This window comes from Ictidomys tridecemlineatus, chromosome 8 (assembly GCF_052094955.1).
Source record: "Ictidomys tridecemlineatus isolate mIctTri1 chromosome 8, mIctTri1.hap1, whole genome shotgun sequence".
In the NCBI taxonomy this organism is placed as follows: Eukaryota; Metazoa; Chordata; class Mammalia; order Rodentia; family Sciuridae; genus Ictidomys; species Ictidomys tridecemlineatus.
The window spans coordinates 99,739,939-99,746,246 of NC_135484.1; the positions used below are offsets into that span (position 1 = coordinate 99,739,939).

The window sequence follows — 6,308 nt, forward strand, 5'->3', positions numbered from 1 at the left end:
CACACACTGGTGTGTACTGCATGTGTCTTCCCAATCCTTTTTCAACTGGAAATTAACCTTGAAGGCATTTACCCTTGGGACTTGGAACTGTTGTGAATGAGCACTTCCCCCTCCCCACACCAGAGACAATTCTTATCCATTTACAAGCACATCATTGATTCTACAGGTCAATAACAAATCAGACTCAATCCCTGCCCTCAGGGTGCTTATAAGTAAACAAGTCCTTTACTTGGATGGGCCTGGCTGGTTTCCTCTAAAATGCTAAATAGGGGAGGGAGTGAAAGGGCAGAAGAGAAGTCCATAAAATTATATTAGTATCCCAGTTCTGACATTCACTGGGCACATCATCCTAAATAAGTGATTTCATGTTTTTTGGTTTTTGTTTTTGTAGTTGTAGGTGGACAGAATGCCTTTATTTTATTTGTTTATTTTATACAGTGCTAAGAAACTAGTGCCGTACGAGTGCTAGGCAAATGCTCTGCCACTGAGCTACATCCCGGCCCTCTTATTTTATATATATATTAGTTGTAGACAGACACAACACTTTATTTTATTTATTTTTATGTGGTGCTGAGGATTGAACCCAGTGCCTCACACATGCTAGGCAAATGCTCTACCAACTGATCTGTGACTCGAGCCCTCATGTTTTTTAATCACCTGCAAAATAGGAATACTCTTACTTCCTCACAAGATCTTCCTAAGGATTTAGTGGTAAATATATAATGGTATATAGAAAGAGCACTTCTGATTGAGGGACTATCAAGAGAAATGGTGTAGAAGCATTAAGTGGAGGGACTAGAAAATGGCCACTGGTTAGTATGTCTGAATGTTAAGATCCATCAGGAACATCAAGATGAGCAAAGTGTAGATATGATGTCACCCTGGAGAGATAAGATGAACAGGGAGGGAAAAGTTGAGACCGAATGGGATAGAGACTGAGCCACTGTGAAGGAAGTCAGCAATCCAAGTAATCACGTGGGGACAGCAAATTCAGGCGTCATTCAAAGATCTCAGCCAGGGAGTTTCATGGGCAATAGGTGGTAGCTTATCCAAGACTAATTTCTAGCCATGAATGGAAATATAGGGGCCTCACTCAGTTATTAAAGAGGGAGCTGCATGAACTAGGAAGGAGTTCAGAACCTTTAAATAGGCTGATGTTTGTGGAGGAAGTGGGTATTCATGCTATTTAGTCCTGTTTAGTAGGACTAAAATGTTAGGTTGGACAGGCAAACAGGGTATCAGTAGCAAATCAAGGCATTATTGAAATGAACCAATAATGAATGGGTTAAATTTCAACAAGGAAGAGTTCAGCCCAAGTAGCAGAGAATCTGACTAGCAGCAGTGGCTTAGGCAATAAAGATATTGAAGCATCTCACAATGGAAGTAGGTGGTTCTAGGATTGGTTCAGTGGCTCAGTTTTGTCACCAAATGGCCACACTTTAACCTTTTAACTCTGATATCCTCACTGCTGTTCTTGGTGGGTCAGCTTTTATCAGTGAGGTGTAGAGTTTAAGGTCATAAGATACCTGCCATAGCTCACACCACCTCAATCAAAGTAGGTAGGAGTGGGAAAAATCCCAATCTATTTTTAATCAGGGAGCAGAATCCTTCCTCCAAACCACAATAGATTTCCCTTTATAGCTCATTGGCCAGACTGGGTCACATACTGTAATAGGCAGAATAATGTCTTGAAAGATGTTCACACTCTGGTCCCCTGGAACCTGTGACTATGTTATCTCACAAGAGGGACTTTGTGATTAAAGCTATGAACCTTGGGATGGGCAGACTATCTTGGGTTATCTAATGTGCCCAATCTACATTCAGCTGGGGGAGGGAGATGGTAGCTTGAGAAGGATTTGTTACTGATACTGAGATTAGGGGTTATGTGTTAGAACAGCAGAGAGGCTGCTAGGGACTCATAGTAGCCTCTGGCTGAAGTCAGCAAGGACACAGGGACTTTAGTCCTATAGCTTCAAGAAACCAAAATCTGCCAACACCTGAAAAAGCAATGAAACCAACTCTCAACTCCCAGAGAAGAACACAGGCCTGTGGACAATATTCATTTTAGACAAGTGTGACCCAGAGTGGACACCAAACCTATATAACTCTAAGAATATAAAATTGTGCTGTTATATAGTATTTTGTTATAGCAGCAATCGAAAACTAATACACATGCCTATCCCTAAAGCCAACAACAGCAAAGGAGCCTGGGATAACTGTGCTTAGCTTAGACCAAATAAGAATTTTCCACTGAGATTGGATGATAGACCAAATTCCATGAGCCTGCTCTCAGGTATCCATAAAAAGAAGCAATGGTAAATGGGTAAAGGGTTGGGAACAAACAGGTAAGGACTGTAATAGTTAAGACTGGGGATCAACAAGTAAGCTCTAGGACAAGCATGCCAGTTGTTTTCTGTTCTAGTTGGTCTGTTCTTTTAACACCTGAATATCACCCATGGTTACAACTAGGTGGCTAAAGTACCAGCACCCAGAAATCACCCATTACATCAGGACCTAGCCCTTATTGGGAGTAAAAGACTCAGAGAGTCGATATATGAGTTCCAGTCTCTGGCTGAGCTTCTAGAGCTTAAAATATGGAGAATGCTATTTATTGTACCTCATCAAATCAGAGATGCCTTCGGTTGTAAGATAAACTGTTATTTTACTAAGAAAGAAATAATGATATACCATAGATTTAACATCAATTAGTAAGATTCTAAAATGAAGAAGTGTGTGTTTTAGAATCCACCAAATATATTACAAATTTTCCACCAATGGTAAGTGTTATTCTCAAGCTGCTGCTGGCTTGGAGAGGATGAGTTCTGACCTGTTTCTAGGAAAGCCAGAGCCTGATGCGGGGAGGTGTACAGTGCTTGTGGAGCTCCTTGAAGCCAGTCTAAGGGATGCAGACCTTTTGCAGGCAATGGCAGTCACTGAAGTCTTCTTAGCAGGGATATATGATTCTGGCATCTCTGATCATATGGACCCTGGTATCTGAAGTGGTATTTATGAACATTTTATATCAAAGCATGAAAGATCAGTCCTCAAGATGGCTGGAATGGGAAAACTGCTGGAATCACCTTTGAATAGTGCTCGTCAGTGTGCTCACCTCTGTTCCAAATGAGGACACACTCAAAGAAAGCGCTCTCTCTCTTTCTCTCTCTCTCTCTCTCTCTCTCTCTCTCTCTCTCTCTCTCTCTCTGTGTGTGTGTGTATGTGTGTGTGTGTCTCATCCAACAAGAAGCCATGACTATATTAATGATGGAAACTGTACAAATTTCAAACCGAGCTGCAGTTGTTCTTTTGAAACACCAAAAAGGTCCTTACTTTCAGATGGCTACATTGTTGATCCCATAACAGCATTTCTAATATCATTGCTGTTGTTTTCCAGTGCTGACTGCCTTTGCCCTTTGCACATTTGCTTGTGACCTGACCAAGTCTATGTCCTTAAGTTCTATACTTGTTTCATCAACCCCTTTCTCTTTACTCTCCTCTTGTACAGTAGAGTCTGTGTGTTTTCTTGAATGTCTGAGAGGGCTTCACCTTGGACTTTGAATTGCTCAGCAGCTTCTTGCTGAGATAAATCCTCAATTTTGGCTTCCCTCAAACAGCATAGGTATTTGAAGCTGGACTCTTGTAGACATTTGGTTTTGTGACGACAAAGAGGATATTTTTAGATTTTCAGATAGTACCGCCTATAACCTCCTGAAGAGCCAGATTGCAACAGCTTTCCCTGCCTTCTTTCCACTCCAACTCTGTTTTGCTTTTCTGACTGGTTCTTCATCAATTTCAGCTGGTACTGCCAGCTGCATGAACAGCTTTCTCTTAATAAGGAGCTCAGATTTGCTTGCCCTGATGTGTAGTAATGCATGTGTGTTCTTTGAGCCATTAAGTGATAGATAAGCCTTCTTTGCATTCTCCTTTGAGACTGCCCCAGGCTGCCAAAGGCAACAGGGATTGTACCAAGGTCTTAATTTGGACAGGGGTAGGGGGTACATATTGCACAGATGGGAGACTTTAAGGCTCACCAAAGATTCATTTTACTCCTTTTTTATTGCTTTATCCTGGGTTAGCCCTGAGTCCAGAAATTTTGGAGATATTTCTAAGTACTTTTAAAATTAGGGTGAAAAAATTGCAACATTACCATTTGAAGAGGGCTATTAGTAATCACCTCAATTCTCATGATTTTTATGATTAAGAAACAGAGACTTGGGAAATGAACCAGCCTGGCCTAAACTAACTCACCTGAGGAGTGACAGAGTTGGGCTGGAGTCCAGATTTCCTGCCATCCCCTGGGGATGCTGGAAAGTATTAGAGGATGCAAAAATCCCATGCCCTGGGTATACCTCTAAATAACCTAGGGCCTTGGAAAAGTACTTAACCCCTCTGGGCTTCCATGTCCTTGGCTATAAAATGGGGCTGCTAATAGTACCTACAGCAGGATGTTGTTGCAAAGATTAAATTTTAAAAGTCACATGAAGGGCCTCCACCATCCATCACTTGCCAGTTAGCAATTGTTCTACAGAGAGTGTTTGTCATCATTGCTATTCTTTTGTGCCATCTCAGGCTGCCACCATCTCCTCATTCCTGCTATCAGGACAGAGGATTGAACTTTGAGACTTAGGGGCAGAGGCATCTATGGAATTTGCTCCCCTTGCTAATCTGGTAAAGTCAACAAATCATTTCTGTTCAACCCTGAGAGGAGCCTCTGGAGATGTTAGGTCATGGCATGAAACAGTTTTGTGAGAGAGGCACAGAGAACTGGTTGGAGGGAAGCTTGACAGCCCAGGGGAAGGGAAGAGGCTTTCTGTGGATTGGGAGAAGCCAGTTGCATGTGGACGGGAAGAGGAAGGGTTGTATGAGCCATAAGGCGCCTGGGTGGGGGCACTTGGCATGGGAACAGGGTGTAGAAGTCCAGGAAGGGGGCTGTGATGTGGGCATTTATGGTAGAAAGGAAGGAGACTCAGAGCCTATGAAAAGAACCATTTTCTGTGGGGCTCAGGAAGGGCCTCTCACAGGGGATTTCCTACATGGAGCTCCAGGCCTTGGCTGCCTTCCCAGGGAAAGGTGGTGTTTGCTATGGGGATTGTGCACACTGTGTGGCTTTAGTTCAGAGAAATGGTGCCTACTCCCACCCCTGGCACTGTTGGTCTCCCAGAGACTTTTTCAGCTGGGAAAAAACATGTTCTCTCCTTGAACCAACACACTTTGGATGCCTTTGCAAAACAGGGACACTGAGGTCAGGGCAGAGGTAGAATAGAGGGGCTTGGAAATTATGAATAATGGTGGAGTAAGGGGAGGTGAGAATTGTGAGGGGGTTATTTCAAATTAATGGACCCTTAGCATGGGGTTTTAGTGTGGCCCCTAAGGTTGCTGGTCAACCCCAGTCCAACAGTCAGGCTGACACGGCTTTTCAAAAATACTCAGTGATGTCTAAAGCAAGACTCCCTGGGAAAGAAGAATTTCAAAATAAAAAATAGAACAAAAAGAAAGCACAATCAACTTCCTTCTCCTCTTTTCCCCAACCCCAATCAAAAAGTACAGTATACACTATTGAAAAATCACATCTCAGAAACAGTGTGCACTTTCTGACAGGATCTGCCAAGATTTATGATGAGCTTGATAGAAATATATTCCATTTTCATGCAGTATAATGAGTAGATGGGAGTCCTCACACATCTGTTCAGGCAAGATAATGATAATATTATTACTAGAGGCACTGTGCTGCAAATACAATCTATTTTTTTTTTTATCTCTGCCACCCTCTACCTGCTCATATTCAGCCTCACCCCCCTCTTTTTCCTCTCTTCTTTCTGGTGTTCCTCCCTTCTTCTCATGTTTCCTTTCTTACTCTCACCTTCCCTCTTGTCTCTTCATTTCTTTCCACACCTCAGTGCCCTGCTCAGTTTGCAGAAACCCTTGGGACAAAGTGAGAGATTCTCATCCAATCAGGAGCAGGGAGCCGGCTGTCTGAGATCATGAGACAGGGGAGTCTTTGGGTACTTCCTTCCAGCCCTGGTGATTCCCATGTAAAGGGTCCTCTCCCACTTGTCAGCAAAAGTCCATTTCCCCAGTCTGAGAAACCTCTGGACCTGCCCCAAGCCCAACAACCTCATCAGCAAAGAATCAAGACAGACAGCAATGTGACCAGCTCATTTCTGCCAAGGGAAGAACAGATGGAAAGGGTTTCATGTTTTTAACATCCAGGAATGTTTTGCATCATAACAGGATACTTCTGGATACTTAATCGATTTACAAAGTAATGACATTTTAATGTTTAAGTATAAGCACAAAGATCAGAATGTGGG

The 6,308-nt window shown here is 42.8% G+C and overlaps 1 pseudogene; it reads right to left on the reverse strand.

Moving 5' to 3' along the window:
- Positions 1 to 3,337: 3,337 nt before the first annotated feature.
- On the reverse strand, positions 3,338 to 3,812 carry LOC110597495 (nascent polypeptide-associated complex subunit alpha pseudogene; annotated as a pseudogene).
- Positions 3,813 to 6,308: the final 2,496 nt, after the last annotated feature.